The 10,920-nt window shown below is 46.4% G+C and overlaps 1 non-coding gene across 1 annotated transcript; it reads right to left on the bottom strand.

Annotated features, from left to right (window-relative positions):
- Window positions 1-8,691: 8,691 nt before the first annotated feature.
- Window positions 8,692-8,792, bottom strand: TRNAK-UUU (transfer RNA lysine (anticodon UUU)). The gene is made up of 2 exons: window positions 8,756-8,792; window positions 8,692-8,727 (listed from the first exon to the last, which is right to left on the bottom strand). It is a non-coding gene; the product is annotated as a tRNA-Lys (tRNA).
- Window positions 8,793-10,920: the final 2,128 nt, after the last annotated feature.

The following is a 10,920-nucleotide window of genomic DNA, read 5'->3' as shown; positions in this document are numbered from 1 at the left end:
GCGATGTGTGATAGACGACACTGACGGCAGTGTCTCTATGTATCGTTAACTTCTTTCGCACCGTACGTAGCCAACCGTGCTAATCAGAGGTGCGGGGAAGGACAAAAAAATAAAAACACAAAAAGTAGTTATGAAGAAAAGAGTTTTCAAAGTAGAGGGCCTGATGATGACTTGCTGGGACCGTATAAGCTATGGCAAGCTTAAGAGGCCCCATAGAATTAAAAAAAAGTATATTCTGACTTGTCAATGAAAAATAAAATATAAACAATCTATATTTGTGTATATACATCGGCCAACGTGCAAACGATTATGTAAAACTTAAAACCATGTATAATACAAAAAAATCGTAATTTGAGGCCCCTCATAGTGCGAAGCTCTAAGCTGCAGCATGCTCAGCTTAAGCCTCAAACAGCCACTGGTCCTGGGAATTGTTGGCCACGCTACAGCCGTCTCGCCCCAGACTCCCCTCACCAACGCAGACTTTGATGTACCACAGTCACACAAACCGATTCATACAATTATTACGACATTTGGTGGAATGCCACAGGCCTGTCGCAGATAACCTTCTATTGTAGTCATTGTGCCTTACACCGATACCCGAAGCCAGCCTGGGCAGCCCTCATACAGACCAAACGCCACAGCTCTCTATCACGCTTTCGCGACCATTAGTATTCATAATAACGTTTTTTTGTTAGATCGCATAAATGTGTCGTAAACCCACCTCCACCCGACACAACCATTACGTAAAGATTGCCACAATTTTGGAAATCACCAGCGAAACGTCACAGTATTCACATTGTAGACGTGGTGGGTTTACTCTCCAACACACCCGTGAGTGCTGAACTCGTAACTAATGGGCACGTTTTGTTCACGTGACAAACCCTTACTGATTGGCTGAGTCGGGTGGAGGTGGGTGTACGATGCATTCATATTTATACAATCTCACCCAACATATTTTATTATTAGGATGGACACCGCTCTCTCTACAGCTGCCTGCAGCCACTACAGCTGGCAGCGTGCGCGCGTTACAGGCCCGGCTCTCACGGGCCGCTGTGAACCACACGGAGACGACAGCTCGCCGAGGCTGCCAAAGGCCCGTCAGGAACGCTCTGCAGCTCATTGTTATTCAGGGTCAGGGAGCCGCAGTGGTTCCTGCCTCTTCGCTGATGTACACCAAAGCGCGACCTCGCAGTACTGCGGTGTCATTCCAGCATTGTTTACTTGCATGGCAAAAGCACTCGTATCGATTGCAGCCGACTTAATGCACATTTTACAAATACAATTAACGGCCATGTCACGACACGTGAAGCGTTGCCGTGACGTTCTGCACACCGAATGCCTCCGAGGCCGTCATATGACAGAAGCTAAGCAGACTTGAGCCTGGACAGTGCTCGGAAGGACGAGCACAAATCCAGAATGATCAGCGGTGAAGTATGGTCATACAAATAAACTTCGGTCAGTGGAGGCCCTCATCCAGCAGCGGATTGACAGAGGTCTGCAGGCGAACACCCAACCCATCAGCCACGTGGCCGGATCCATGACATCCCCACAGGACTCGCGTCGTACCACTGCGTGTCCTGTAGATTCACGCCACGATACATTATCTGTGATGTTCAATAACAGCGATTACACATCACGCCCAATCGGGGAATCATGCCCTGGGCCCTTCAGACGTCTTTCACGTCAATCATTAAAAGTACTGTGTGATGAACCACCGACCGAGCAAAGCGGGCTTTGACAATGCCACACTTAATAATCTATTTGGAGTATGAATGGCGGGGTTAATACATTTGCCCTTCATTGGTCATGTAAACAAATTGATGCCAGTTAGATAGACCGCAGTTGCTCTTTCCACAACGCTTTAGAGAGCCAGATGACCCAGCAGTCGTAATTGTAGCATTGCGCCAGAAACGAAGAGTAAAAACACCCCCAATACTATTAATTCGATTTTAAAAATATAAACTGCAACATGCCCAATGCAGGACTTGAAGTCTGGACAGTAAGACATCAACATCACCTGACACTGCCTGACGCTGCGATACACGACGCTGTCCAAATGCAAATGGCCAGGTGACGATGTGCATGGCATCTGACGTCGTAGGGCTAACTCGGCACCACGATTCCTAAGCGGCCGAGAGCGACCTGGAGCGTGCCTCGATCACCGCCGTAGGATTATCTGTATGTGTATTGAACTTCTTTCGCACCGTACACTCTCAACCGTTGTAATTGAAGGTGCGGGGGAAAGACAACAAATGATAAACACGGGAAGGTTCCACCAGTGACTCGTCTCCGTCATCGTGTACCGCCCCCCGTAGGTTCCCACGACTTATATTCTGCCCACATTCACCAACCTGGCATGATCCAGAATCAGGATCTTTGTTTCGACTGCAGGATGATGAATCCGAAGAGCTATAAAGCTCTTTGTCACAGACATCAAGTAGGCGCGGGTCTTACGTTCTACAGCGTGGTGCTCATCGCTTTGCGAATGATGAAGTCCCGCGAGTTTGCATCTTTACAAAGACTTTGCTTGAGTTGCATCCATACAGTGGTGGTGGTATTGATGATGATCGTACGTTTTTATGGATTTGAATTTGATGTGCATATATATTAGTAGAACCCCAGGCCCCTCTTCAGCTACTTGGGCCCTATGATTTTGTATATATGTTGAACTTCTTTCTTTTGTATAGACGTATATATTTTCTAAATAAGTTGAACTTCTTTCGCACCGTACGTAGCCAACCGTGCTAATCGGAGGTGCGCAATGTGCACACTTTTGCTTAGTTTACGCATTTCAGTTGTACAACTCTTATACAACCACAACAGAAGCCACAACATATACACGGCCATTCTAACAATTGCAACCACCACGTTATAACCGCAACCACAACAGACCACAACTAAAACCACGTGACAACCACAGTGGCCTCGAACCACAACCTGCATTATAACCACAACCATAACCGCATTATAACCACAACCATAACCACATTATAACCACAACCATAACCGCATTATAACCACAACCATAACCACATTATAACCACAACCATAACCGCATTATAACCACAACCATAACTTCATTATAACCACAACCGCATTGTGACCACATCCATAACCACATCATAACCACAACCGCATTAAAACCACAACCTCTAATAATAACCACAGCCATAACCGCATTCTCACCACAACCATAACGACCACATTACATATATGGAATGCGTTTCACTAATGAAGAATATACGAATGTAGGATGTTTATTCTGCACTTATCTGCAGGATAACCAGCTCAAGTCTCTCCCACCAGGCGTGTTTGACAAACTGACCAAACTCACCGTGCTGTGGCTGAATGACAATCAGCTGCAATGACTTCTCAGAACGCGAAGGGGGCTCGTGAGCACGAGACGACCGCGTTTGGTCCGGAATGCGTAGCGGTGGTCCAGTTTCTGTTGTATCGCCACCATTGTATCGTCACCAGTGTTGTCTCGTCACCAGTGTTGTATCGCCATTGTTGTGCCATCACCATTGTTGTATCGTCACCAGTGTTGAATCGCCATTGTTGTGCCATCACCATTGTTGTATCGTCACCAGTGTTGTGTCGCCATTGTTGTGCCATCACTATTGTTGTATCGTCACCAGTGTTGTCTCGTCACCATTGTTGTATCGTCGCCATTGTTGTCTCGTCACCATTGTTGTCTCGTCACCATTGTTTTATCGTCACCATTGTATCATCATTGTTGTATCGTCACCAGTGTTGTATCGTCGCCATTGTTGTCTCGTCACCATTGTTGTCTCGTCACCATTGTTTTATCGTCACCATTGTATCATCATTGTTGTATCGTCACCAGTGTTGTATCGCCATTGTTGTGCCATCACTATTGTTGTGCCATCACCATTGTTGTATCGTCACCAGTGTTGTCTCGTCACCATTGTTGTATCGTCGCCATTGTTGTCTCGTCACCATTGTTGTATCGTCACCATTGTATCATCATTGTTGTATCGTCGCCAGTGTTGTATCATCTTTGCAGAACTGCCGAGGAACAGGCCCGACTGGTAAAAAAGACGCGAAGCGGCCAGCAACAACAAACAGCGCCGTTAACGATACAATCGGCACGAGCTCGAAACGAGCTCGGAACGTGCCTCGAGCAGCTCATCGGATTGCTCCAATCGAAATATTCTGATTCTGATTTCAGCAAAGTGAAAGAACAACGGAGTGGTGCGAGAGAGAAGACGCAGATAGAGTAGGGAGGTTACCTGCGGTGTGGTGAGTGAGTGGGTGAGTGTGCTGTGTGGGCCTGGTGAGTGGGTGAGTGAGTGGGTGAGTGTGCTGTTTGGACCTGGTGAGTGGGTGAGTGAGTGGGTGAGTGTGTGAGTGTGCTGTTTGGACCTGGTGAGTGGTGAGTGAGTGGGTGAGTGCTTTTTGGACCTGGTGAGTGAGTGGGTGAGTGTGCTTTTTGGACCTGGTGAGTGAGTGGGTGAGTGTGCTGTTTGGAGGTGCTGTTTGGAGGTGCTATGTGGCGAGTGGGTGGGTGAGTGAGGGGGTGAGTGTGCTGTGTGGACCTGGTGTGTGGTGAGTGGTGAGTGAGGGGGTGAGTGTGCTGTTTGGACCTGGTGTGTGGTGAGTGAGGGGGTGAGTGTGCTGTGTGGACCTGGTGTGTGGTGAGTGGGTGAGTGAGGGGGTGAGTGTGCTGTTTGGACCTGGTGTGTGGTGAGTGAGTGGGTGAGTGTGCTGTGTGGACCTGGTGTGTGGTGAGTGGTGAGTGAGGGGGTGAGTGTGCTGTTTGGACCTGGTGTGTGGTGAGTGAGTGGGTGAGTGTGCTATGTGGACCTGGTGTGTGGTGAGTGGGTGAGTGAGTGGGTGAGTGTGCTGTGTGGACCTGGTGAGTGGTGAGTGGGTGAGTGAATGGGTGAGTGTGCTGTTTCGAGGTGCTGTGTGGCGAGTGGGTGGGTGAGTGAGTGGGTGAGTGTGCTGTTTGGGCCTGGTGAGTGGTGAGTGAGGGGGTGAGTGTGCTGTTTGGACCTGGTGAGTGGTGAGTGGGTGAGTGAGTGGGTGAGTGTGCTGTGTGGACCTGGTGAGTGGGTGAGTGAGTGGGTGAGTGTGCTGTGTGGACCTGGTGTGTGGTGAGTGAGGGGGTGAGTGTGCTGTTTGGACCTGGTGTGTGGTGAGTGGGTGAGTGAGTGGGTGAGTGTGCTGTTTGGACCTGGTGAGTGGTGATTGAGTGGGTGAGTGTGCTGTGTGGACCTGGTGAGTGGTGAGTGGGTGAGTGAGTGGGTGAGTGTGCTGTGTGGACCTGGTGAGTGGGTGAGTGAGTGGGTGAGTGTGCTGTTTGGAGGTGCTGTGTGGCGAGTGGGTGGGTGAGTGAGTGGGTGAGTGTGCTGTGTGCACCTGGTGAGTGGTGAGTGAGGGGGTGAGTGTGCTGTTTGGACCTGGTGAGTTGTGAGTGGGTGAGTGTGCTGTTTGGAGGTGCTGTGTGGCGAGTGGGTGGGTGAGTGAGGGGGTGAGTGTGCTGTGTGGACCTGGTGTGTGGTGAGTGGGTGAGTGAGTGGGTGAGTGTGCTGTTTGGAGGTGCTGTGTGGCGAGTGGGTGGGTGAGGGGGTGAGTGTGCTGTGTGGACGTGCTGTGTGGTGAGTGGGTGAGTGAGTGGGTGAGTGTGCTGTTTGGACCTGGTGAGTGGTGAGTGAGTGGGTGAGTGTGCTGTGTGGACGTGCTGTGTGGTGAGTGGGTGAGTGAGTGGGTGAGTGTGCTGTTTGGACCTGGTGAGTGGTGAGTGAGTGGGTGAGTGTGCTGTGTGGACGTGCTGTGTGGCAGTTTAACACAATATGGTTGAAAGGAAACAAAGCGGTCTGTTTTGTAATGCTACGTTTGATCAGAATCTGAAGATTTGTTTATTATGGAGGAATCCGATGAGCTAACCCAACCACCTCTATTATGTATAAAGCTCTTTATCACAGATGTTCAGTCAGGACGGGTCAGAACTTTACAACAAACAATACACACCACAATAGGAGTGCAAAGTATAGGAGAGGTAAGCAGATCGCTGAAACAGAGAAGTAAAATGTAACAAATTTTGGTTCTGCTACTGTCAGCAGTAGCAGAACACGCGTGCCAACAAGGACACTCAATTGATTTTGATAATGTTGAAGTTCCGTGCAAAACTAGTTACTACTGGCCCAGACTAATTAGAAAATCTCACAAAATTGATTTTTTTTCTACCTTTCAGATAGCTACCGCCTTAGTGCTGCGTGGAAGAGAATAATCAAATAAGGCATTATTTAAATGCATGCCTATACAGGCCACCATACTTCAATAGGGAGTGCCGTTGGTATGGCTATTTTAGTACACACAATGGACAGGAATTACAAGATCAATTGGCTCGCAGAAGAAGAGCACACAAGGGTGGTCACCACATCTACGCCTCTATTTAAGGAACGAAACGGGCGGAATTCTCCACAAATCTGTCTGTCGCCTGATGAAGCTAGTTGTAATTACTGGCGAAACGTCGTACTCGGATTGTCAATGTTGTGGCTTGGCTTTCCAACACACCGGTGTGCTGTACTAGTGACGAATTGGCCACGTTCACATCTTGCTAGTTGGCTGTGTCGGGTGGTGGCGGGTTTAACGACACATATATTTACGCGATCTAACAAAAAAACCAGTATTATGGATGAACTATTGTTTATTTTACCAGGTAAAGCTCACTGAGCTCTTAGCTCATATTTCAGAAGCGATCTGGCCAATGATAGTTCAACAAATTTGCTCATCATGCAGAAATTTATAGCAGCCAAATACTCTAAAAGCATGTTTCTAAATGTGGAGGGAAAAACCGTCGGACGCCGAGCAAAATCTACGTGACCACGGGGAGAACGTTGGAAACTTCAAATATACAACAGGCGTCAGGACTGAACCCATGGACTTCTGTATATCAGGCGAGGTAGTAAACATCTCGCCACCGACATTATAAACCCTTTGAGGAACAACTACTCATCTTCCTGAATCATTCGTGCAGTGTTGTAGCGTGATGAGCATGGCCCCTGGTGGGCCGAATGAGACTCGACCCTTTCTCTAACTCCCCTCTTTACAGCCTTCGCCTGGGCCCCTCCAGCCGATTCAAAAGATCGGATTTACTGCCAGAAGATGAACGAACGTGAATAACTCTCACTAACGCTCCCCACAAATCCGATTAGCACGGTTGGCTACGTACGGTGCGAAAGAAGTTCAACGTACATTGGCCTCAGTGCAGTGGCACGGCCTGCACACCCGATAGCTACAAACCTCTCCTGTTTGTTAACACGTCAGATTCTCAACACTCACACGGGAAGAGAAGTCAACTTGTTCTCGTTTAGGCTGAGCAAAGTGAGCCGAGTGAGACCGTAAAACGCCTAAAAACGCATGATAATGAGTCTTCATTTGATATTCCAACGTTCACTTTTAATTTCCATGTTTGATAAACCGGGCATTCAGGCCGATCCTCGCTTTTGATGAGGGGTTGGTGGATCATATATAAATTTGGGAAGGTATGCAACCCACTTGAGACCTCAGTTTAAACGAGTGGCTGAAACCTACATTCAATATCCGAATCTCCACATTGTCACAGTGTGAACCTCATCACACGGTAATAAGCCCCTAAGGTCCCACCAGCGGAGCATGAAGACCCCAGCCAGGTCTTCACTCATCTCACTGAGACATCTCTGTTGTGGTGCAGCGTTGTTAACAGAGTCCCTGGAGCAAGGAATGAAATGCTTGCCCCTTGTATAATATATATTCACTCTCTGCATAGCCTCGCTCCTGAGTACGTCACACCCATAGGCACCGGGGCAGTTGCACCGCCTCCACACTCGATAGCTACGCCACTGCAGCACCTCTCCTGTTTGTTTCACTTCAGCTTCTCAACACTCGCACGGGAAGAGAAGGCAACTTGTTATCGCTGAGGCCGAGGAAAGTGACCCGAGTGAGACCGTGAAAAGCCTTGCCGGGAATGCTCGTCAGCTGGTTGTGTAGAGTGGACACTTATCTGTGTCTTCCTCGCTTCTGACCACGCACTGACCAGTAGAGACGAAGTAACATCCGTTGATCGATTAAAATAGATTTGAATGCTCATAGTGCATGCAATGAATGGTGAACGTATTTGTTCAATCAGGTGACGACACATTTAAGAGAATAATATCATTCCAACAACTGATGAGACATCACGCCAAATTGACTTCTGGATCCTCAGATGCCTTTTGACATGAATCCAAATTCCCCTTCAAAGTCTGATGCTCTACCGATTGATATAAACAGTCTCTGAGAGGGTATCATTCAATTAGTCTTCACGATTATAATGCTCAAGGGAGTTGCTCTGAGTGAAGCATGTATTCATGTATGCATCTGATTCATATCCAGCGACCATATATAATATAGTTTCACGTGAATACAGATTTATTGATGCACATACAATTGCTCTTACACCTTCAACACACTTTGCATTTTCCATTACTTACATGAATATGATATATAGTTTGTGATATATTCGATAGAGTCACGATAATGTCCAGGTGAATAATACTTTGAGTATGCTCCCTTGCTGTGTAACTGATATGGTCCAAAAATATTCCCATTGTTATTTTATATTATACATTGATTGGAGTATACGGCCCATGGTCACTATTAATTGAAGAGAATAATATCTTACCAACCAATAATAAAACGGCACGCCCAGTCAGGGACTTGAACCCTGGACCCTCAGATGTCTATTGACATGAATTCACATTCCTCTTAAAAGTCTGATGCTCTACCGACTGAGCTAACCGGGCTCTGCGTGCCAATAGTAAAATTATCCTTCATGAAAGTGAATGCCATTCCGAAAATAGGGGATCAAATAACAAATAAAAGTGAGCGATATCACCTATCATATTTGTTATTCTATATAAATGTTTCCATAATGTTCACAGTGCTTACATTCAATGGTGCATGTACATGTTCATGAATTTGATTTATACATGGCCACGATATATTTTACAGATTTACACAAGTGCAGATTCTATAGATGTACAGACTATACACCTTCACGGCACTGCAGATGATATATGATGCACGTGTAGTGACATCACTGGATGTCAACATGTTGCGTGCAGTGCCTGCCCTGGAGAGGCACGGCGTGCGGTGTAGTGACATCGCGGATACCACGGTGGTGTAGGTGTAGTCCCGGCCCTAGAAGGGCCCGGTGAGCGCTGAATGACAGCGCTGGATGGCACCACTTTTGACGTGCAATGCCGACCCCACAGGTCAGGGTGTATGGGTGCCGGCCGAAGGATAAGGTTACTCGAGGCCACGACTCTCTGATTGACCCGGGAGGACACGTGACCAGTTAAGTCTACAAAGGGGCCCCAGGAGGGGGCTGAGGGTGGTCACGTGATTGGGACCCAGATCCTTCCCCAGGATTCTGGAAGGTGGGCGTGGCCAAGGGTGGCTGCGGCCACGCCACAGAGAATATAAGCCAGGTCCCGAGAGAGACCGAGATTGTTGTTCATCCTGGAAGAAACCCTTCGTCTACTTTGTCCGTTCAACGAGTCTCCAACACGTGGACCCGGTCCGAAGCTGTTGGTCCCGGTCCGCTGTAGCAGTCACGTGGTAACTAGTGTACTTAGCCTAGTGATCACCACCATAGGTTGTTGTTCTGTTAAGGGGAAAGTTACCCCGTGTGTTGGAACTGAATAAATGTGTTGACTCCACGTCTACATCTGCGACTCAGTTGAACCCATTATACATGTAAACATACATTACATATATCCTATTTAGTCTGTATTAGATTAGGTATGTGTAAACATATATTACGTTAAGGGAAAAATACGGAAATGAGTAATATTGCAAGTTTAGTAATGTCATGATTTATATTCTCGATAAATATGCCCGTCACTATTTTCTTATATCCTGTATTTAGAGTCGATTGAATCAAGTATCGACACATTTAATAGAATAATATCATTCCAACAATTGACAAAACATCAGACCGAGTCAGGGACTTGAATTCTGGACCATTATATGCCAATTGACATGAGTCCAAATTCCTCTTCAAAGTCTGATGCTCTACCGATTGATATAAACAGGCTCTGAGAGGGTATCATTCAATTAGTCTTCACGATTATAATGCCCACAGGAGGTTCTCTGAGTGAAGCATGTATTCATGTATGCATCTGATTCATATCTAGCGACCATATATAATATAGGTTCACGTGAATACAGATTTATAGATATACATACAATTGCTCTTACACCTTCACCACGCTTTGCATTATACATTACTTACATAAATATGATATATAGTCTGTTATATATTCGATAGAGTCACGATATGTCCAGGTGAATAATATATTGAGTATGCTCCCTTGCTGTGTAACTGATATTGTCCAAAAAGATTCCCATTGTTATTTTATATTCTACAGTGATTGGAGTATACGGGTTATCGTCACTATTAATTTAAGAGAATGATATCTTACCATCCGATAATAAAACGGCACGCCTAGCGAGGGACTTAAATCATGGTCCCTCAGATGTCTTAGACGCGAATTCCACATTCATGTCTAAAACATCTGATGCTCTACCGACTGAGCTAACCAGGCTCTGCACGAATAGCGTTCAATTTGTCTTCATGACCATAATGCTCACAATAGTTGCACTGAATGAAGCATGTATTCACGTATGAATCTTATTTATATCCAGCGACCATATATTATAGGTTCACGTAAATACAGATTTATAGATGCACAGAGGATTACTTTTACACCTTCACCAGACTTGGGATTATGTATTATTTACATCAATATGATATTTTGTCTGTGATAGATCCGATAGAGTCACGATAATTTTTTGGTAAAGAATACATTGAGTATGCTCCATTGCTGTGTTCCATATATTGGCCAAAATATGACAATGGTTATTTTT

Source organism: Petromyzon marinus, chromosome 58 (assembly GCF_048934315.1).
Source record: "Petromyzon marinus isolate PM22_M1 ecotype Great Lakes invasive population chromosome 58, UKy_Petmar_22M1.pri1.0, whole genome shotgun sequence".
Taxonomy (NCBI): Eukaryota; Metazoa; Chordata; class Hyperoartia; order Petromyzontiformes; family Petromyzontidae; genus Petromyzon; species Petromyzon marinus.
The sequence above is the reverse complement of the archived record's forward strand: the minus strand, read 5'-3'. Positions and strand labels throughout refer to the sequence as shown.